This window comes from Pogona vitticeps, chromosome 2, assembly GCF_051106095.1.
Source record: "Pogona vitticeps strain Pit_001003342236 chromosome 2, PviZW2.1, whole genome shotgun sequence".
NCBI classification, from domain to species: domain Eukaryota; kingdom Metazoa; phylum Chordata; class Lepidosauria; order Squamata; family Agamidae; genus Pogona; species Pogona vitticeps.
Genome location: NC_135784.1, coordinates 142,521,986 through 142,546,334, shown reverse-complemented (window position 1 = coordinate 142,546,334; position 24,349 = coordinate 142,521,986).

The following is a 24,349-nucleotide window of genomic DNA, read 5'->3' as shown; positions in this document are numbered from 1 at the left end:
CGGAGTGATCAGGATTCATCTCCAGATCAAATTGACTAACCAGTTGGTGATACAACAGACTTGAGCCTCGTGGCGCAGCGGTTAAACCGCTGTACTGCACCTAAAACTGTGCTCACAACCTGGGGTTCAAATCCCAGGTAGCCGGCTCAAGGTTGACTCAGCTTTCTATCCTTCCGAGGTCGGTAAAATGAGTACCCAGCTGACTGGGGGGGCAATGTTTAGCCTGCATAATTAAATTGTAAACCGGCCAGAGAGTGCTTGAAGCGCTATGGGGCGGTATATAAGCAGCACGCTTGGCTTTTTTTGCTTTTTGTTGGGCCTGAAATCCTACAGAGCTGCTCCCAAAGAGAATAGGCATTACGGAAATAATGGACAAACAGTCTGACCCTGGCATAAGGCAGCTTCCTAGCTGGTTAAACCATAATGTTCAAGAGGTGGCAACAAGAAGCCTGCCTCACAAGAGAAAGAGTCAGGGGTAAAATAGTGATTGTGAGAATGTATTGTATTATCAATATGCTTCTGATTTACGGTGGCCCGATGAATGAATGGTCTTCAAAATGCCCTGTCCTCAACAGCCCTGTTCACCTCTTGTAAGCAAAAGGCCATGCCTTCCTTTGGGGGGGGGGGTCAATCCATCTATTCGGTCTTCTTCCTTTTCTGCTGCCCTCATACATTTCCCATCCTTATTGTCTTTTCCAGTGAATCTTGCCTTCTTGTATTATGCTCAAATATGGCAGCCTCAAGTCTCATCATTTTTGCCACCAGATTATGTCCAGGCTTGATTTGCTCTGGGACTCACTTGTTTGTCTTTCTGGAAATCCAAGATAGCTGCAAAGCTTTCCTTCAGCACAATATTTCAAAGGAATCAACTTTCTTGCTATCTGTTTTCTTCACTGTTCAGCTCTTTCACACCTGTACATAGTAATCAGGAATACTGTAGTGTGAATCATCTTGGCCTTGTTCTCCAGTGACACATCCTTACACTTGATTATATTTTATAATTCATTGCTGTCTCAGTCTTCTGATTTCTTGGCTTACAGTCTCCATTTAGATTTGATGACTGGATTAAGAAATACAAAATCTTTCACTATTTCAGTTTCTTCATTGTCAACATTAAAGTTGTGTATTTCTTCTGTAGTCATGACTTTTTCTTCTTCTTAGCGTTCAACTTGCTTTGGAATTTTCTTCTTTCACTTTCATCATAATTCGTTAACTTAGCCTATATTTTCCCTGAATCCTTCGGGAACACGATTACAAAAGAAGAGCTGCTGAGCATGCAGCACTTGTCCAAGGCCTGATCCTTACTTTGGTGCCTTTTTCAACACAAGGACCTGAAAAATGAGAACGTAACTACTGTAATCTCCTTTCAAAATCTAGACCTCTCTTATGCTTCTTGTGAATCGAAACCACTTTCTTTCATGAGGCTCTGTGAGAGAAGAAACGTTCACGACACTAGAATTTAACATGTATTCTCAGAGCAATCAAAAGAGGATGGTTGACAAAAAATGTAAAGGATACTATAAATACCAAGTGAAATCTAAAATTCTTAGACAGAAAAGACAAAAATGCGATGGCTGCTGTTTTCGGAAACAAGCCCCAAAGGAAGGGGTGGGGAGAGTTAATTATTTTGACTGAATATTCTGGCAGAGAGGACGAATATAGGAGTGATGACTTTAAGTTTCAGATTTAATTAGTATCCCTTGAGAAAACCAAGACAACGACTTCACATCAGAGGGAGGCTCTGCATGTACAGTAACTCTGTTATATTATTTTCGGGGATGTTATGTAAGATCTTCTTCACTACACCGTGGGTGTTTGTGGCCAGGGAGGGGATCAGTGGTGGATGAAGAAAAAACAGGGTGAGGCAATGCTTACATTTAATTTGAAACCAACAGCCTACCAATTCAAACAAGCTGTTCCTCTGGCAGGAGAGATAAAAGGATTTGCAGTAATTTCCCATAATAAAGCTAGACTTTGGGAATACTCTCTGAATCTCTAAAATCAGACTGTACCTTCAAACACATTTTAACTCCTCGCTGCTACCTCCTACATACAGCTTTCCCTCCTTTTTCCTTCATAGTACTTTAGTTTATCCTTCATACCCAAAATTTAAAAGGCAGATGAGGGATTCCTTCCATTGCAGATTAATATCCAGTGGGTTTCTCCCCAGTTCTCAACAATATGTTTTGCCCCTACTGCCTTCTCAAAATTGAGAACCAGCAGAAACCAGCCACAACGTATCTGGGAAAATCTTAGCTATTCTCATGCTTCAGATGTACAAATATAGGATAGGTGACAGCTGGTTTGGCAGTAGTACAGATGAAATGAGATCTTAGTAGAACACAAGCTAAACCTGAGTCAGCAGTCAGATGCAGCAACAAAAACAAAAACAAAAAGGGAAATTCCACACTAAGCTTTATCAATGGAAGGATACTGTTCAGATCAAGATAAGTCATAGTATCATTTTGTTTCACTTTGGTCAGACCTCATCTAGATTGAATACTATGTCCAGTTCTGAGCACTAGACTTTAAGAAAGATATCAGCAAGCAAGAATGTGTCCAGAGATGGGCAACTGAAATGATGACATTTCTGAAAAATGAGCCTTATGAAGAATGCTTCGTGAAGCTAGTGTGTAAGAAAGAAAGCTGAGAGATGCCATGAAAGCCATCTTTTAAACATCTGAAGGATTGTCAAGTGGAAGACGGAACAAGTTTGTTTTCCCTAGTTCCAGAGGGTAGGACCCAAAGCAATGGATTCCAATTACAATAAATGAGATTTCGACTAAACATTAGGAAGAATTTCCTGACACTAATAGTTTGCTTGGGAATGGTATGGATTACCTTGGAAAGTGAACTCTACTTCTTTCATCGTTTTAAAATACAGATTGGATGGACATCTGCAAGGGGCGCTTCACTGTGCATTTCCTGCTGAGTCAGGGGCTCAGTGACACTTCGGATCCCTTCCAACTCTAAGATGTTTTAAGCCAGTGGTTCTTAACGTGGGCGATAATGCCCCCCAGGGGGCGATTTCATTTTTCAGGGGGGTGGTAGAACGAAAAGGGGCGGCGTGGGGGCGCTGGAGCAGAAGGGGGCGGTAGGGGGGCGCTGGAGCAAGCCAAACCTGCTAAGATGGCTGCAGCCTTTTTACAGTGTGCATGAATATATATTTGCCTCCAATCTTAATTTAGTTTCAGAGTTTTTGTCTTGAAATTTTTAGTTCCTGTATTGTGGTTTGTTTTTATGCCCTTTTTATATTTCTTTTTGCGTCTTAAAATTCACTTGCAACTAAATCATTAAATGTTACTTTTTGGGGGCATTTCATTTTCTTGGAATTGAATTTTGTTTTCAGGGGTCATTGGATTTAAGTGTCATAAATAAATAAATAAATAAATAAATAAGTAAATAAGTAAATAAGTAAATAAGTAAATAAGTAAGTAAGTAAGTAAATAAATAAATAAATAAATAAATAAATAAATAAATAAATAAATAAATAAATAAATAAATAAATAAGAACGATATCATCACTGCGGGGAGGGGGGCGATGATAACTTCCTCAATGTCTCAAGGGGGCGTTTCTTTCAAAAAGGTTAAGAACCACTGTTTTAAGCTTTCTTTTCCCCAGAGCATCGTGGCTGATCTGGAAATATTAATTTGTTCTGTAAGCTAAGTGCTTTTGGGGTGTGGCATTGCTCACATGGTAAATGTCATGTTGCAACGTCTTCTTTTGTTTCCCTCAATTGTATTTTTCTTCCTTTCTGAGTTATTCTGCAAACGCTAGGCAAGTTATGGGCTGAAATTAGTTTCAAGGAAACACTGCTCCCATTGGTGCTCTTTGCTTTTGTTCTTTCTTCAGCCACAGCCTTTGTTTCCAGGAAGTAAGTGAATAAGTAAGGAACTTTCAGACACAAAAGATGTAGTGGGAGGGGCATGTAAAACAAGAGTGCAGAAATCACTTTTACTGTATGGAAAGGTCCTATGTGAGTCCCAAAGAAAAGCGAAAAGGGCCCCATGCTGGCTTCCTGTCTCCAACACAAATCTCTCCTTCTTATCTTTACATATCTCCATCGTCAACTTTCCTTCCACTCCAGTTATATTTCTGAGATTTTTAACTGCTCAGGAGTTTAAAGGCCCACAGTTTCCTCAAATGTCTTTTCCCTGTTTGCCAGTACACATAACTGATGCCCCTTTTTTACTTCTTTTGAACAGTTCCTCAACGCCACCTTTTCCATGAAGCCCTTTGTGTAGCCCCCCCCTCCCTGAGTCCCTATGCTCTGAGGCAACTGAACTCTTAACTACATGCAACAACAGCAAGATTAGTGATACTGCTTTTTTTTTTTTGAGAACGTGTGCTTCCATCATTGTTTTTGCTGGGTCAGAGTTTTAGATGATGCGCCAGCCAGAGCAAGGGCTCCAATGGGCCCTTTGTAGCCTGTTAAGCTCACTAGCAATGCTCTATTGATTAACAGGCAGTGAAGATTACCTGAGAAGATGTGAAGCCCTGAGAATCAATTACAGATTTTACGGAAATAAAGATTTTTTTAAAAAAACTCTTAATAAAGATGACATTTATCTTGGTCACCCATGAGGACTTGCATCTTAACATGAAAATAATAACCCCATTATCCCTGTGCACTTTCCTAGGCTTGGGCTAAAACCATTCCCACCTACCCCCCTTGCACCTCAGAAGGATCCTGGAGTGCATCCTAGAATGTTGTCTAGAGACTAAAAACTGTGTTCCAGAGATAGGATGGGCAGGGCTATTCCAAGTGCCAATCTACTTATTCCACCTAACTCTATGGAAGTTGTTGGAACCAGCCTCCACTCAGGCATAGACTTCTGCTGTGGGTACAGGTGTCTGAAGCTGCGCATCCCATGAATCTTCCAGATTGTAAAGAAAGCTTCCACATCAGTGCTGCCATATTTTCTTGGCATCAGCTAAACCTGCCACAGACATTGTTCAGGGAGCCTCTGTAGTGAACAGCTTCTGATGTTACAGTGACATTGGGAAACGGAAGTCAAATTAACAGTGTTAACCAACGTATACATGCCCACCCACAAGGAAGGATGCCTCACAGAATCATGCAGTTGGAAAGGGTCTATTCCAGTGTTCTCCAGGAAAAATCCACACCTTCTCTGTTCCACTGTCAAATGCTCTTGCCATCAAAATATTCTTCCAAGTATTTATTTGAAATCGCCTTTCTCATAGTTTGATTCCATTGGTTCAGATCTGACCCTATGGAACGGTAAAACAACAACAAAAATGTCCCATCTTCCATGTGACAGGGTGGGTTTGACTTGTTGGTTTGTTTTAGATATTTGAAGACAGTTATCCAACCACTTCACAAAACTTCCTTTCTTCATACTGAACAAAGCCAGCTTGATCAAACATTCGTCATAGGGCTTGGTTTCCAGGTTGTTTGCAATTTTGCTTGTGTTCCTCTAGACACATTGCCACTTGTTTGTGTCCTTCATAAACTATGGGGTTCATCAAGTTCAATGGCACATAGATAAGTGTGTATTGTGTTTCAGCCAAAGTCTTCCTGCAGATGCCTCTGCATTGTAAATATAATATGGGCACTGATCATCACAAGTTATTCTGCAATTGCAGTAGATTAGACAACAGGCCTGTGACTTGATAAAACCTGGTAATAATTTTGGGGAAAAGCAGAATCCCCCTCCCCCTTTGAGTGCAATTATAGGGCCTGGATTTCTGCATGTGGGGACATGATAATAATAGTGTGTGGCAAAGTGTGCTAATATAGTGTGTTGTTGTGCAGGATTTCGAACACTCCTTTGCATTACTCACTTGTTCAGCTGCTCTGTTTCTCTCTGTCTCCTTAGCCTTCCCCCATAAAACAACAGAATCTTTTCTATATTTCTACAAGCCTTGGGTTTCCCCAGACCCTGTTGATACCCTGTTCTCGGATGATGCAGGTTTGACTGCATAAGCAACAGTGCTCACAGCCTGAAAATTTGAAATGGAGGGAAAGAATCCAAGAGCCTGTAGCTCACGGTTGTTAAGTTCAATGCTTTGCATTTTTAAGTTCAATGCTTTGCATTTCCAATGGAAGGCTCTCAAGCCACAAAGCAAAAGCAAAAGCGTGCTGCTTATATACCGCCCCAGAGCGCTTCAAGCACTCTCTGGGCGGTTTACAAGTTAATTATCCAGGCTACATATTCCCACCCACCCACCCAGCAAGCTGGATACTCATATTATCAACCTCGGAAGGATAGAAGGCTGAGTCAACCTTGGGCTGTCTACCTGGGATTGAACCCCAGGTCTTGAGCACAGTTTTAACTGCAGTACAGCAGTTTAACCACTGCGCCATGAGGCTCCTAACAAGGTTAAGATAGCCTTCTGCTTGATCTCTTGTGCATCACAGTAGAAGATACTGACAGTGACCGATTCATTGTAAGCTAAGTTCAACTGGATTTTAAAAACAAGTTTAAGTGTGTTTTCATCCAGCCAGAACTTTTTAGATGACTTGGGCTGTATTGTGATCATTCCCCAGTAATTAAAGATTAAAGCTTGTAGGAATGTAGCCTCTCTTAATTGAAGGAGCCTTTCAGATTCAAAGCAACACTGAAAATATACCAAGTTCAAGGAAAAGATGTTTGAGAAACAAGGCCCTTAATATGAATCATCTGAGTGAAGTGAAACGGTATAGTAAAGATATGTTAACATGTTACTGTTTGGCTGACATATGAAGCCAAATAAAAAATGAATGCCCAAGAGACAGCTACCTTCTCTTCTCAGTGAAAATTTTGCATTTTTCAAATGCCATATTGTTAGCACTGAATGGAAAGTTCTCCCCCAGTTGCTGCCTGGAAATTTATGGTAATAGCACAACATATGGTTGCTGACATATGGTCTCATTTCATACAGTGGTCCCCACCCCCAGCATAGAGCCACATCCTAGGCAAAAAGGGTGTTTTGGGGATATTATTCATACACTGAATCACTTTTTAATAGAAATGGGGACAGTCGTTCTTGTTGTTTGGACTATAGCTCCCAAGATACTCCAACTAACATGTCTAATAGTCACACTGGCTAGAACACGCTGTGAGTAATAGTTGACTTTCCTAGCTCTGTTTTTTTTTTTACAGTAAATGCAAGAGCCAAGCAACATCAAGTGGTTACTTATGGATGATATTTCCAAGCTGCCACGTGTGCTCATGGGATTGGTCCTGACAATAAGTCTTTGGACTCTTCCTGACAGTCATGTTACCAATATTGTTTTGCCTTCCCCCTTTTAAGCATGGAGGTGGTGGAGGTTGATGTTTTTGTTATGAACCATGTCTAAATGCTGCCCATCTAGCTTGTATATGTTCTTGGAAAGCTGCACCAAATGCATTCCACGCACTGTCCTCTCCCTTTTCATACCAGTGACCTCTGTGATCTCTTCTTTCTTTGTCTTCAGCTCCCTGCTCTCCCCCACCCCCCACAATTAGACCTTGATTCTCCACATCACCCTTTGGCTCATGTCAAATATTAGATCAGAACTCAAAACTTTCTGCCTATCTACTGGTTAAATCCCATGCACCTCCTCCTCTCTTCTTGCTGTCTCCTATGCAATTGGCTAAAATGAATATACCTGGGAAAACCTGACATCCTGGGTTGAACTTCAAAGTGTCCATTCACATTTTTCTCACTATGTAGTCACACTCTTGTTTGTATACATTGCAACCTGAGTAACAGAAGGTCAGTGGCTTTGACCAGGTGCATATTGATGTCATTATCTAGTGTACGTAGAGTCCATTGGAAATGATTATAATAACATGTGTAAAGGTTGGGTTCTCATTTCAAGTCCTTATCAAAAATAAATAAAGAAAGGGATGACATGTCTTGACCTTTAATATATTTAAAAGCACAAAGCTATATGCTTCCCACTCCTGCTATTCACCTTCTTCCTTTGCTTGTGATGGTCTAAAATGGACAAAGGAACTGCTGATGAAGAAGTGCCCCCGGAAGCACAGAAGGACTACTCTATATAATGCTACCATCACAGCAAATGCCATTTTCCAGGGGAAGCTCATCATGAGCTGGTACATGGTGCTGTATTGCTCTGGATCTCTGCTATCTCCAGTTTGGCCATCAGATAAGTTGTCAGCCTGAGCACCTGAAGAGTCACTTGTACCACTCAAGATTGCTTGAAATAATAATAATAATAATAATAATAATAATAATAATAATAATAATAATGATGATGATGATGATGATGATGATGATGATGATGATGATGATGATGATGATGATGATGATGATGATGATGATGATGCATCCCAGAGGCTAATTTGTCCCTGTCTAGTTGGGTATGACAGACAGAATGGGAAACAGAAATAAGGTGGGTCTGTTTTATCAGGTTATGCAACCAGCTTCAGAACAATGAAACAGAGAGAAACATCAGCTTTCTTGCTACATACTATATTTTTTGTCAGAGGTTTCAGCTGTGCGCGCGCACACACCCCACTGTATCAGTCCTCCTCCTCCTCTCTCTAGATCTGTTTTAGTCTCATGGTATTTTCTATCAGGATAAAGAGAAATTATCATGCATGGGTTCACAGCACAGTAGCCACGCTTCCACCCCCAGCCACCACTGGGATGGAGGGAAGTTACTGTAGCAACACCACAATATTATATAATCCACCCAATTTAACTGCAGGTGTATGTATGCAAGAATGAAGGGAGGGGAAAGGGGGGGAGGAGGATGTCAGTGCCTTTAGTGGTTTCATTGGCCTCTTCCCGCTGCAATGGATAACACAATGGGGCCGTGCTACACCTCTCACAGGCATTTGCTCATTGTGCTATAAGTGCTATTTTGTTTCAGCTGCTTAGGAGTCTAAAAAGGGTTTGTAGGAATTAACTTTAAGGTTAGATTTTGAAAAAAAAAGAGGAAATTAAATTTTTTAAAAGAACTTGCTTTTATTAATTAACAATAGTACCTGGCTTCACAAGAGTGGAAAAAAACACTTAGTGTAATTTTAATATGCTGAAGCCTTCAAGAAACATTATGCAATGCTCAGAGTTGGACACATTATGTCTATCTCATCTGAGCAAAGCCATGGTCCCTGGGACCTTTATTCATTAATTCATTCAAGTTGCATACCATCCAATAGTATGATGTGAACTCTCTGGGCAGTTAACAACTTTTTAAAAATCTATAAAATAAAAAAACACCAATAAGAATCAACAAACAATAAATTGTTGGAGAAAGAATCTGCCTACTCTGTGTTCTCGATGGGAGACTGTCTTACAGTAGTGGGAAAAAGGCTGCCTGAAAACCTAGCCCTGGAACTATTTCCCTGCCTTCAAACTGCATCAACTGCAAACCTATATTCTGGTTAAGGATGTGTACCAGCTACTGGCTGAAGATGGCATTGCAGACTTCAAATATACAGTATAGGACACCTTTAAATTGAGTAATATTAACTGAGCATTTTAAATCTGCTGTCATGTAAGCAAATATCTGGCAGATGAAGAAATTTGTGGTTGTTATATTAGCCATGGCTGCTAGAGATAAGCAGTGGCAAACTGGAAAAACAGCCATCAGCCAGCTATTAGTTGGTGATTTGATAAATCATGGGATTTTTTAGCAGTACACAACATTTCAACTCAAATTAAAGGGATGTGTGACCATTGCTTATTAATAACTTTCTAGGAAAATGGCTTCTAATTGTTATATATGAAGACACAGCAAAAACAAGGTATACAAAACACACCACTCCAGTGTTCAATGTATTCTTATTCTATAATGTTAAAGGAAAGAGGGAAGTGCAACCAACCGCCCCCCCCCCCCGCACTGCAGAATTATCTTTGCTGATGCGCTTTACAACTAGAAATGTACAACTCTAGTCATTGCCTGTACTGATTTTGGGGTTTTTTTCCTTCAAAAAAAAAAACCTTCTAAAATTACTATGGAAAAAATTATGAAGTTAAAAGGAAGTCAAGGAGGAACGGTCTAGCCCACAAACCAGTCTTAAGGGTGCCAAGAGTCTGATCCTTAACCACACCTTTGCAGCATGCAATTACATATGCATGCAAACATTAAAATTATGTTTCATGAAGAAAATGTATTGAAACAGTAAGTTCCTTAATAGACCCCCAACTGGTACTGGAGAAGAAGAACATTTGCCATCTCTTGCCCTGTCATCTAGAGTCAGCCTTCTCTAGTCAGATAGGAAACAGGAGCATAAAGAATTGCTAGTGGAGTTTTTTCCACATGATGCCAGAGCACTGCATAGGGAACTTCTGAGAGGCTAGGTTCTAGCTACTAGAGTGAAAGAAACATAGAGCAGAGTATGTTCCAGCATAGCTTCAGATACGAGTGACCAAATTGCCCTTTCTTGTCTCGACAGACAACAGTCCAGGCACCATATCAAAACTCTTCAGTTAGGTAACAGGGAAATGTTTCCATTTCCACCCTGCTCTGAGGGCAACCAGGATGGGATATCTCATCTATTTAATTAACTATCACTATTTAAACAATACATCTTATTGCTGGCAAAATTTCACAGCTGTTCACAATAAAAACAGCATCCAAAAAAAAACAACACCACAAGAACATCAATTCAATTCAAAAATCTCAGTAAACAACAGCAGAACGAAGAGAGTCATAGCCTTCTTGGGGAGGCGGGAAGAATGGTATCTTCAGCTTTCTTTGAGAATCCAAGGTCAGGGGTGGGGACAAATCTCTCTTGGGAGTGCTCTAGCACAAAGGGGCTGTTGCAGAGAAGGCTCTGCTCCTTGTAAGTAATAATCTTGCCTAAAACTGAGATGGAATTTGGAGCAAGACCTAAAATGTAGGGAAGGTGAGGCTCACAAAAGGAGGGGAGACCATCAAAGTCCAGACAAATCAGAGATGGCCAAAACAATCTACTAGAGGAGGAAGAGAGAGGGCTTAATTAAGGGATTAATTACAGAACTCCATCCAGTTTCTGAACAGGTATAATTCCCTCCCCCCCTCCCCCCCCACTGGCAGCATAAGTGAGCTTTGGAATCTTTGAGTCCAAGTCTTGCTACATGGCTCTCAAGGATCAGGAGAGAAACTCTGGCTGTTGGCATTTTCACAGCATTTTAGAGGAAGCTTGTGAGACTGGGTCTCCCTCTCAAAAGGCAGAATGCTTTGTCAACCCTTAGAGAGGAAACTCTTAAAAATATCTTGACCCCAAGGGTACCATCTTCAAGACTACAGAATTGCTTTAATGGTTGAAGCAAATTGCCAGCTAGTCCCTATAGCTGACTCAAGACAACAGGGGGAAAAAAGGAGACCATACCTGTCAACAAACAGATTGCTGCATTACGGGAGTCACTGACGCTTCCAAGCCATTTTCAGAGCGAGCCCCACATGCAGCATGTTACAGCAGCCCAATCTGGAAGTCACCAAAGCTTGTGTGGTGGGGAAAAATTCTCTACTTCCAAACACCACATGTAGCCAACATACTCAGCCAAAGTTGCTAAAAAGACACTCCATGCCACAGGGACCATGTGGTAATCCAGGAGCAACACCAAACCCAACACTTCTAGCCTATGGAACTGCTTTTTACAAGCATATGAGACCCCCCCCCCACTTGCCCAAATAAGCATGACTCCAACAACAATTCATCTGTGTTCCCTACTGTCCTCAGTTCTGTGTGACTTGGACATAGGTGTTGATGTCTGAAGCAGAGCATGGAATAGTTACCTTTGGGGGGGGGCACTACAACTCCCAGAATGCCCCATCCAACATGGTCAAACCTCAAGAGTGAGATTCACATGCCACAAAATTGACTTCTTTCTGGCCTTCCATCTCAGATATATAAACAAGCAGCCAAGGACATATTTTAAAGCTACAGTATGTTCTAATTCTTTGCCCTTGGCTCCTTTGCAAAACCAGGCAGCATTGGTGTATCTAAGCAGGCACTCAGAGGCAGCACCCTGGCTTGACCAGCTACTGCTTTGCACTGTTGCAACAGTCCCTGACTTTCCCTGAGGAGTGCCTAGCTGTAGCCTCCGGAGCCATTGTACCACCCAGCCCACTGAGTTTCACTTGTTGGGGGGTCAGCATAATGAGCTGAATGGGCTTTACAACAGGATTCTATTTATTGTATTTCATTTCCTATCCAGCCATTGCTCCATTTAGCTCAGAGGAGTGTGCATGAGTTTCCTCTTTATCTGTACAATAACCCTGTGAGGTAAAATTAGGGCTGAAAGTGACTGGGTCACCCAGTGAGTTTCATGGGTCAGCAGGGACTACACGCTTGTTAGACATGCTCACTCTCAAGAGTACATAAGTGTGTCCACTTGTACTATGCCCAGAAAGATGAAATGCGGACAGAAGAAGATATAGATCTGCATAATATCTGAACAGATTAATTTATATGCACAGGTCATCATAGGCATCCTTCAGTCTCGAGAGACTATGGTAACATGCTCTGAATCAAGGAGTGTCCTCTCCAGAGCATGAAGCCCGGGTAAGGTAATATGGAGGATAGGCTGTTACCCAAGCAGCAGATCCCCCCTCTCCACATTGCTGAAATGGTCCAATGGAAAGGCAAGAGCCAATACAACTGGTTCCAGCAATGTCGCAGGAGTTGGCAGAACGACACGAGCTGCCTTTGGGACTCCAGCTCCGGATTTTGCCTCGTGGTTAACTCCTGAAGCCTTTTCCATGTGTGGATATAGCCACAAGGCAGTGGAGGTTTGAAATCGGAGTTTTCCTTCTCCTAGATGGGCTGCCTTCCATGGCTGACGAGCCCCACCTACCCAGCCTGCTCTTTAATAGTGCAAAAGTATGATCTGATCCTTAAAACTTTCCAAGTTTAGAAATTACTATAATCACTGTTAATTTAAATAGAAATACATCTTACTAAAACTGGAGAGACTGTGATCAGGGGACCTGTGTGCCTATTACTCACTCTGTTGATCAGGATCATCTAGCTTTTAGTGGGCAACCTCTAAGGCCCCTGCAATAGCTTTTGATGGTTGTTAATTTTGTTTTAATTGGGCTTGGATTGTTGTTCTGTGCTGTCAAGTTAGAACTGACTTATAGTGACACGAATAGGGATTTCAAGGTAAGTGAGATATTTAAGGAGTGGTTGTTATCAGTACCATCGCTAGTAGGTTTCCATGGCTGAGTGGGGACTTGAACCCAAGCGTCCTGAGTCCTAGTCTGTCACTCTGTCCACTCCACCACACTGGATATCGCAGCCCTAGGAGTACATAGCCCTTATTCAAATGCAGGACTCTCTCAAATAGAGGGGTGTTCCTGTCTGGTGGGAAACATGTTCCTCTTGGCATAGCTTGGGCACAACCTACAGCTTTATATGCTGGATACGGTACATTAACAAAGTGCTAAGTGGAACTTAGATACTTCACTTGGTGGTCATGTTAAATTAACAAAGTTTTAAATTTAGGGTGTTGGTTTTCTCATTCTACATAGGTTTGGAGCTAGGGTCTATAAAAAGTATATTGTTAAAAACTCCAAAGAGTAGCTGGACTACTGTACTTCCTCTGACACATGCGGATACGGTAAGAAAACAAGGCATCCCATTCCAATCTTCACAAAATACAGGGCTGCAGGAACCAGAGCCTGTACCTGCGAGTGTTTAATGAGATTAACAAGAACTTTGCACCATGTTTCCTTCATGCAGATGGCTTCCCAACAGAATCCAAATACACAACAGTGCATACAACCTGGTTCTCTATTAAGAATATCAACAGAAACAGGAGTGGAGAGGGTGAACATGGCATAAAATAAGACAACCGTGATTTTCAGATAGATTGAGATGGGCTTTCTTGGGGGGGGGTAATCTGCTAAATCTAGATATAATTTGGCACTCCCCTTAATTGGCTTTTTATGCAGATTCTGTGTCAAGCGAGAGATGCTTTATCTCCATGCTATTTTGTTGGTTCAGAGCATCTCCTTTTCCTGTTTCATTCTTATCATCTGTTCCAATCTCTAATTTTCTCTGATTCTATGGCAAAGATGGTTTTCTGTCCCCCTAATCAGCAGAAGAAAAGATAACGTTTGTTAACCTGCTTTCCAACAAGTGTTTCTGAATTAATTTTGATCTGCTGTGATTTAAAAGAGTTTGTTTTAGAACAGAAACGAATAATTAGGAACAAGTATTGTATAACACAGTGGTTGCCCTGCTTAAATACCCAGGTATAACCAGTTAGGAGGTAACGTTACATATACAGATAAGCTGAGTATTAGGTTGTTTTTGTACCAGAATGAAATGAAGAGCACAGAACATTCTAAAGGAATTAAACTGGAGTTTTGAATTACAACACCCAACACTCACTGCTGCATTTGCGGGGTAGTGGTGGTGGTGGATGATGGGAAGGCTAGAACAGGTGGAGGAACAAAGGTTCCCCACTCTTGCCCTACAGCTGATTGCTCTTAAAAGCTGCGGAAATTGGAAATTGTATTCTGTGTTCATGGGTCTTAAGTATCAGAGGATCAACAAATATGGACTAGACCATGGGACTTATATGAATTGCTTCCACACAATTAGCATATAGCCCAGTGCCCTCTTATTTGCAATGTCACCAGGATCCTACCCTGATCAGGTTGTGTTATACTGATGCACACAAGTGGTTTCGAGGGGGGGGGCAGTTTAGTGGTAGGAACATGAGACATTTTTGTGTAAATGTTTCTTGAGTTTTTTGTTTGTTTGTTTGTTTTGGGGCTGTAGGCTTATTTTCAGATTGGAAGGAACCAAAGCCAAGGCATATTCCTCCAACAGGACTAGTTGTCTGGACAAGCAATGGAAGTGAAAGGAATACTGGGTCCATCCACAAAGCATTACTGTACCTCTTGTCCGATATGGGAACTGAACCACAAACCAGGAAAAAAAAAACAACTGGGCTGGTTCGTGATTTAGTTGGTGATTCAGGTTGTGGATCCCATTTTACTGCTTGTCTTTTTACTCCAGAAAATGTCTTCCACAATTTTTTAAAATTCTTATTCAAAATGCATTTTAACTCATCCTTTTGCTTGTGTAGATTGCACCTTAGTTTAATGTGGTGGTGGCAGGGAAGCTTGGGTTAATGTTTTTGGACCCAGTATCTTCCCAGAGGTTAGCAGTTCTCTCCAAATGAAAGGAATGGTTGAAAAGCCACTTGCATGTTTTTGTTTTGTTAATCATTTCTGATTTTAATAAAACTTTCCCATTTCTTAAAAACAAGGTGTGGAAGATCCCACTTTATTCTAGAAGGGAATTGCCCCCATTGAAGGTGTGAGTGGCCCGTTGGGGGGTGAGATTAAAAACAACAACAACAGGAAATAGGGTATAAGATCTACTGTAATCAGAAATATATAATGGATAAGTATGTATGGAAAATACCTCCCCGCCTATATGTTGTGTCTGTCTTATATATTTGCTTTGTTTGTCTTATAGGTTTTTGTTTGTTTGTAGGTATGTCTTAAACAACAACAACAACAACAACAACAACAACAACAACAACAACAACAACAACAACAACAAACAACAGGGAAGTAGACTCTAATGTCCGTAAAACAGCAGGCTGGCATGTGATTCTCTCTCCTTAGTCTGATACCTAAGGTGAGAACGGCATGTGGGGAAAGAAAACTTCCTTGAATTAACATCAGCAGAATGTTGAAAAAGTTGCATTCTTACACCTTCACAAGAACCAATGTTTTCTACACCCACCTGAAATGTCCTTCTCATAGAAACAGGACAACTTTACACCTTCTCTCCGAATACTGATTAAATGGTTGTGAAAAACTCTGGAGATGGCTGCTGCCATCTAGTGAACAAGTATGGCGCACCCAGAGAGAGGGGGGTGTCAGACAAACTGGTGTAACTAGCAGGGGAACTGGGACTGTTTAAACTATAATTGCAAGAAGTGCTTTAGTGACCATTAAAGGCATTTTATTAAAATTAATGCTACTGGCACACTTCCAGGCAGTTCTGGCACTAGCTTTTCTTTGCATGGCTATTAACTTTTTTGATACTGTTCATTTGTGAGGTCAAAACTAGCTCTTACGACTCTAAAGCTCAGCATCCAGTCCCTGCAGCCACCAGACATTCCTGCAGTTCTAATATTTCATAATTGTCCCTGAGGAAATTCAAACAGAAAAGAACAATAAAATAGAAAGAACTCTCCGCCAGGCTATGCAGCCAAGAAAACTTCCTCTGTAGCTCACAATCCCATTCGTTTTCACGTTCTCACACTGCAAATAAAATACACTTGTACACTCATAAGAAAACATGTGATTTGTAGGGTGTGTGTGCTTCAGTGGATCCAAATGTTCACTGAATGTGTTAAAGAATTGGAGAGATAAGGCATCAACTTACAGAGACCTTTGGGCACTTCAACCTGATTTCATCAGACACATGCTGTACACACCAACAGCCACAACATTTATTCTGTTGTCTGGACAACAGTGACTCTAGCATAGGTCAACACCTCTAGGGCAGCAAACGAGCATGCCGACAACAGGCCTCACCTAGTCCGTGTGTGTGTGTGTGTGTGTGTGTGTGTGTGTGTGTGTGTGTGTGTGTGTGTGTGTGTGTGTGTGTGTGTGTGTGTGTGTGTGTGTGTGTGTGTGACAAACACACACGGAGGGGCAGGATAAGGGCCTTAACATTGAGTTCAGTAAACAATATAAAAGTCAAGAATGTTCATTCATCACAGAAGGGAACTCCCAAAGCTGACTCGGTGACAAGGCACACCCTTCAGGGTCCCTGAAACTCTGCTTGTTGGCATCACCATGGATACAAACACAACTGATCATCATACAGGACAGGAAAGTCTGCATGATTTCTCTCCCCCTCCCCCAAGCTGTAATAGTCATCCCTTTATTACAGTTGCATTAAGTGCCAAGCAGCTGTCTAATCTGGACAATTCATGCCATCTAGTTCTCATAAATGCAGGAAAAAAATCAGGATATTTCAAAATGATGTGTGCTTCTTGAGTTGAAAGATGGTGCTAATTGGATGGTCTCTATTCTCCCATTGGCCCTACTGATACCCCCTTAAATACTAAGTCCCTAAAACAAGATGTTTTCAGCACCACCACCCCATGATCCCTTATCACTAGTCATGTTAGGTGGGGTTGAAAGAATCAGAAGCCTAAACAGCTGGAAGGTGCCAGATTGGAAGAGGCTAATTTAGACAATGGTCATTTGCATGTTATTTATCTATAACACTTCTACTGTATATTGCCCTTTATTCTAAAATTATTCTTAAGCAATGTATAAATGACAGAGATGCTTTTTTAAAAAGAGAGACAGTGTGGTGCAGTGGTTGAAATGTTTGAAAGCCTGTTTGAAAGTCACCGTATATATTTAATCTGAAGATCCAGCTTCTAGGCCCGGAAAACTCACTACAGTAGTTGATCCTTAGGTAATCTCCCCTCCCCCCGCCTCTTATTTCACATGGTTGTTACAATTATGAGCAATGCAGTGAGCTAGTTTGAGCGTACTGGAGGAAAGTCAGAATACAGTATAAATGTAATTAATAAATAACATGAAATGCAGCAGAAAGTGTTCCAGTATACACTTAACGAACTTAAAAGTGGTCTGTGAGAACATGGACAGGAACGCGGTGACTTCTGTCAACGTGCTCCCAGGCTCCTCAAACCAAGGAAACCCAGGCCATCAGGTCATTAGCAAAGGAAAGGGAGAAAGAAGAGAGACCCCTGGAGGAAGAGGACAGAACACACAGGAGGAGAAAAGGCGGGAAATATTGCAGAGAAGGAGAAGGGGGGAGGAGGAAGGGGCAAAGAGATAAATACAAAGGGGTAGATACAAGAGGGTCATAGGGAAATGGGCTGGCAGAGGTAGAGGCAGGAGTGGCAGAGATTCAGAAAGATAAAAGGTTCCCTTCTTGAAGGCTCGGAATGGGTATAGAAACAGAATTATCATAGCTTTGTTGGGGACAGGTTCATGTTTCTTGAGGGTACGGCTGAGCTACAGAGGAATCATAGGCCACCCCATAAAGCCTCCTACTGGAGGGGGTGGGGAGAGAAGCAGTCACCCAGGAAGATGTTGAGGAGGAGAGAGGGTTCGCCATGGAAAAAGCCTACCCTGAGCGATCACACACACCCCCCAACCAGAGGCTGGCAAGCCTGGCCTCTAGAAGGGCCAGGAGAACCTCAAGAGTGGCATGGGACTGCTCCCCTGCCCATGTTGCAGCTGTCTAGGTAGGTCAGGAGGGCTGGCCCTAAAGAGAGAGACTGAAGAGGTATTGGGCTCGATGGGGACTGACACAACCCAGCCAGAAAGGCATAGTTCAAGCACTTTAAACCCCCTCCGTTCCCCATTGGAGGGGGAGGAGAACTTGATACAGAAAGATGTTTGTGATGCCATGTTGATAAGGAGCTCAGTAAATGCGTTCAAACAAGATGAGTGTTGTCCTTCTTTTGAAGGAGTTCCTGGAGGAGGGGCACCCTCACACCTTGGTAAACAGAAAGGCCTTAATGTGTAAAAAAAAAAAAAAGAGAGAGAGAAAACAATGGAATAATCAGGCAGGATTTCCTGGGAAGGATGTCTCACAATCAAGGTGCCACCACCAAAAAGGTCTTCTGTCTCTTTCATTACCTTCCCTTCCCATCTGACAGGAGGAACATCCTCAGTATATGATTCAAGAGCAGGGGTCTGTACTAGTAGACATGGTCTAGAGGGGCGGGGTATAAATTTAATAAATAAATAAAATAAATAAATACTAGAGAAGCCCTCCCTTGAAACACAACCAGCTTCCATTCTGCAGTCACCACCATCTATAGCTCAAGGATCAACCTGTCTTTTTGATCGTGCATGTGAGAAAGAAACAAGAAAAACAGCTAAATCTGAATGAATTATTCAGATGGGAATCCTGCTGGAAATTTGGCATAAATTGCAATGAATGCAGGACCAGGGGTGAGGCCAACAGGCACAGTTCAAATAATTTAGCAACCCAACTAGTGTGTCTTGACCCCAAAGTGTCACTTGGCCAGATAGAAGAATTTGGTTACTCCCCTTCGGAAGCTGAACAATTCCAGTTTCATTTCTTTTACATTAGCTGGGCCACACAAAGCAAGCAGATCGATTAAAAGATAATAAAAGTAGGGGTTGAAATTTATATAATATTGATGAAATTGACCCTCACATCCATGGAGAGAACACTGAAGTATAGTGACACTCTAGAGATCCCGCTGCTGAGGTCCAGAATTCCCTTAATGCAATAATTCACCCATCCTGCTACTGCAGTTGTCACTGCTGATCTCTATCACCAGCAGAATCTCATTTCCCTAGCAGCAGAAGAAAGCTTTATTCTTACAAATCAGGTTTAGGTTCTTCTTATGTATTGGTCTTGATGCCTCAAAATGTACCACAGAGAAAGTGTCCCTTTCTAAGACTGAGGCCCCCATAATCAGTCATCGTATATATTTAACCAGCTTTGCCCAGTAGCCATAGGTGGTAAGAAAGTCTGTGTAGGTGACTGAATAAATTAACAAAGCTCAGAAATGAAGTGGGCTGACACAGGAAAGACAAATCCCTTCCCTGCAGGCACCCTACCAGGCTAACAAAATACATTTCAGGCTAGCAACTGAATGCACATTCGGCTATATGTAAGAGTTAAGAGGAAGATGAAAGATTTCAGGCACTGCCTGGGTTGTTGTGCATCCTCTTGTGAAATACTGGAGGTATGAAAATAGCACCCTTCGTCTCCTTATAAAATAAGTTTGAATTAAACATTGCTTATTTTCTCTGAGAAAGCTGCCATTGCTCTTCAAAATTCAGTGAACCAAGGCCTTTGTAGAGGCTGCTGTTGTCTGATTAAAAATATCATTACAAGCTGATCAAAGACTATGACTAGTATTCTGTTGCCTACATGCAGAGCAGAAAAACTACATCTTGCAGGCTCTGTGTGTTGTGACCCATCTGACCTGATGAGCAGTCCATCGAGCTTAGTTGTTGTCGTTAAGTCATGTCTGACTCTTCATGACCCCATGGACCAGAGCATGCCGGGCCCTCCTGTCTTCCACTGCCTCCCGGAGTTGGGTCAAATTCATGTTGGTCACTTCGATGACACTGTCCAACCATCTCATCCTCTGTCATCCCCTTCTCCTCTTGCCCGCATACTTTCCCAACATCAAGGTCTTTTCCAGGGAGCCTTCTCAGTAGGGGACACTTAACATGGTTTCCCTTCTCTTGTGCATTTAGGACACTACCCTATATCTCAACACACCTTGGAAGCACTGAGGGCTATGCTAATCACAGCAAAATGTGCATCCTTCCAGATTCCACAAGCTTCAGCCACCAAAGCAAATGGAGAGAGATAACAGGAGCTGTAGTCCCACATATGAAAGTCCAGGTCTCTACAATCCATGCAATGTATAATTATGTAATATGCACCTGAAATGTGTTTTTAAACTTCCAAATACGTAAGTGCAAAAAAATTATTATGCAGTTTGGAACTCTCGGATACAGAAATTTAAATTTTCCTGCTCCAGGTGTTGTTTCTTAAATTTTTCTTTCAGTGCAGCAGGTCCATTAATGGGCAACTAAGGCCTCCTCACCATTTTCACCTTTCGGTATATGCAATTTAGGGAAACAAACAGTTGGGTGAGGGGAGGAGACATTTAAATCATCCCTCTGCACATGGTGGTCCTGATCAAGGCCCCATACAAATACTCATAAATGATGAAGGGATCATGGCTTAATGCCATGATCCCCACTGTGCCTCCTTGATAGGGGCTAGACTCGATGATCCACAGGGTCTGCACTTCTAAGATAACGATGATGATATCTATTTCACGTAACTGAGAGTTCTGCACTAAGCTGGGAGAAGACTGGACTTATTTCAATACTACAATTTGATTTACTCTAAATTGAGTATTTTGGTTAATGTTTAATTAAAACATTAGAAATGTGTAATTAAATTTTTGGGAATACAGTTAGGGATAGCCCATAAATTCATATACTGTACATACACTGAATGGGTCACTAACATAATTTGTTAACAGAAACTATAAGCTAATTTTTAAAATCTTAGCTATCTGCTATGAATGATTTATAAAAAAGCACCAGAGTGAACTTGCGTAGGGGGCTCTCTTGGTGGTTTTAGTTAATTAAATAAAATTAGAAAGGAATGAAAGTTGGATGGGAATATTAGTTCCTTGGAGATGCCTCAAGTCACTTTTCAGGAATGTCTTAGGAGAGAGGATGAACAATTGTAGTCCTCTAGAAGTTTTGGATGGCAACTCCCATAATCCTTCACTATTGGCCATCCTGGCTAATGTTGTGGGAAGCTGAAGACCAAAAAAACATTTGGAAGGATGTAGTTTCACATCACACCTTAAGGAATGGTTCTGTAATGGTGATTTAAGAGATGTCATTTCTTCCTTCCTTCAAATTTGGGGAACAATTCTGGAGTATTCATTACAAGAGACGCTGTTTTAAGTTACACAAGTACCAAAGGTCTACTTCTTACTAGCATCCACTTTCTTTTGCAGAGTTCAGTAGTGCAACATATTTCTAGTGTGGCATCAGCTAGTGAGGTTTTAAGAGTTCATGCAGGGCAAATCTTCACTAAATTGAAAACAGAAGTGAAGGCAGAAACTAACAACTCTTCTAGAACACTCCATCATCTTTTACTTGAGCACACTCCTGTACTGCAGCGAGTCCTGGACCCTGTGTGCACGGCAGGAGAGGAAGCTGAACACCTTCCATATGCGTTGCCTGACGTATTTTTGGTATCACCTGGCAGGACAAAGTTCCAAATAGAGTAGTCCTAGAATGAGCTGGAATTTTTAGCATGTATACATTACTGAAACAGCGACGTCTACGTTGGCTTGGGCACGTCGTGAGAATGCCTGATGATTGGATTCCAAAGGATCTCCTGTATGGAGAATTAGTGCAGGGAAATCGCCCCAGAGGGAGACCACAGCTGTGATACAAGGACATCTGCAAGTGGGATCTGAAGGCCTTAGGAATGGACCTCAACAGATGGGAAACCCTGACATCTCAGCATTCAGCCTGGAGGTAGGTGTTGCATCATGGCCTCTCCCAATTTGAAGAGACCCTTGTCCAGCAGGCCAAGGCGAGGAGGAAGTCACAAAAGCAGCAAAACCAGGGAGCTGGACAGGGGACAGACTGGATTTGTCTTCAGTGTGGAAGGGATTGTCACTCTCGAGTCGGCCTCCTCAGCCACACTGGATGCTGTTCCAGGTCCTCCATACAGAGCACGTTACCGTAGTCTTTCGAGACTGAAGGATGCCTAACTAATTATAATTCCAATTATTACAAGTTTGTTCAAACTTCTTATATGTCTCTTATAAAACAGTGAAAGATTCCATCATTATTTCCTCAGGTCAACTTTTTTTTCCAGCTTCCACCATAACCTAAAGTTATAGTGAAGCGTCATTCATTTGTTGACACACGCCACTTAGGTTTAGATGGTGCTGGTTCTTGGTATGTGGCTAGGTGGGACAAATGTCACAACTAGAAATGGAATGCAAGCAGTACATGCCACACTTGTTTAGGGGCCACACTAACTAGAGAAGGTGGGTTGATTTTCCCACCAATCTGTGTATCTTGGATCTTCACCATCACATTCTGGGCAAACTCCCAATTCTCATGTAACAGCTATGACCAGAAGTAGATTTGAATATATATTATTTAGACAATAGCAAGGGAGTTGGCTCCCATTGTCCAAGCTTTTGTCAGAGGTAGGACAGAAACTGAGACGTATGTTCCAGGAATGCTGTTAAAGTAATCACCACTGATGCAAGAGATGGCATTCCATCTCTTCAATGGGATGGGATCTCAAAAGTCAAACCACACCCATACTGAGGAACTTGCCTTGCTTTAGTTTGCTACTGGTGACAATTTGCAATCCATAGAACAGCTTTACAGCAAAGTCTAGTCTACCTTGAGGTTAGGGAGAACATTCGACCCACAAGGTGACTGAGTTCTCCATACACCATGCCTACTTAAAATGTCATCAGTCAACAGTGGAGCACTTACAGTATCCTCCAGCTGTGGAGGTTCACCATTCATGATCTGACATGTTCTTAGGATGCAAGTCAAAATGTTTTTGTTGTTGCATGCTTTCCATCCTCTCCAGGGTTTGGAGTCTTCAAATGGTTTCTATTGCTTTGGAAATTAGTCTTCTTCTAACTGTTCTAGGTTTGTTAACATTTTAAGTGAAAGCTGTTTGACTTTCCAAAAGGTAGGGTTATGCAACTAAAAAAAAAAAATCACCTGCCAATAACTTCCTCCTGTAGTGACCAGTTAACTCTGGAATGTGACCTATGCTGATTTCCTGGCATGGAGATCCTCCTAAAAAGTCAGCGCCTTTCACAGCTCTAAAGAATGCTAACTGGGTATACGAGTTATGAATGCTCGAGCGGATGCACTAGAAACTCGTATGAAGTGCCTGCACCATGGAATTCATGCACTCCGATGCCAGATTCCCTGCCATTTTGTGAGAAAGCACCTGCTTGGAAGCAACAAGTACAAGGAACAACTACACTTCTTGTTGGCCACCTTAGCATCTGTCACTGACACTGGTTCTATTTGGCAGTTCACAAACACTCCTTAGCTACCAGGAAAATGGGGCTTAAAAGCAGAGGAACTTTCTCTCCTCATCTTGAGCCAACCTTTGAGGGGAAACTTTGGTTCTCTGGAAAACTTCAAGAGATGGGTAGAATTAATCTCACCTTGCACTGAAGTCTTCTGTCTCTCATCATGGACAGCTGACTGCTGCCAAGCAGAACAACACAGGGACTTCCATTTAATCTATAGCTGAATTTGGCAAGGTGTGTTCTTCCAGCTATATTGCTAGATAGCAACTCACATCATCGGTCACCATGGGACATACTGGTTGGGAATCATAGGAGTGGCTGCCTATCACCTTGAGGGCAGCACTCTCTCTACCCGTGGTCTATAAGGAGAAATCCGTTCAGAAAACTCATGCTGATTTTGCCCCCCGAAAAAGCTGATTGAGTACCTCCCCTCCACTGTCTTTTGCCCAGCACTGCAAAAGGGTTGGCATAGAAACTGCATGAGGGCCAGGCATCACAGCAGCAGTTACACAAGCCCCATTTAGAAAGAAAGGAGCAACTCCTCCACAGGAGGATTTGTGTAGGCCACAAGGGAGGGCAGGCTTAGGAAGAAAGGAGCCCACTCGCACTGAGTGTACAAGGCAGCCATTCCCTGAAGATGCACACTAACTCCCAGGAAGAACACGCACATCAAGCTGCTGTCAAGTCAAGGCACTGCTGCCTCACGGACGGCTTCTGAGACATGGCTCATATTTAAGAGACCATGCTACTTGCATAATGTGTACTACACTTCTGTCTCCATCGTACGGAGACAATGCCAAAAGGAATCTATTTCCTTTTAGAGACTGCCTA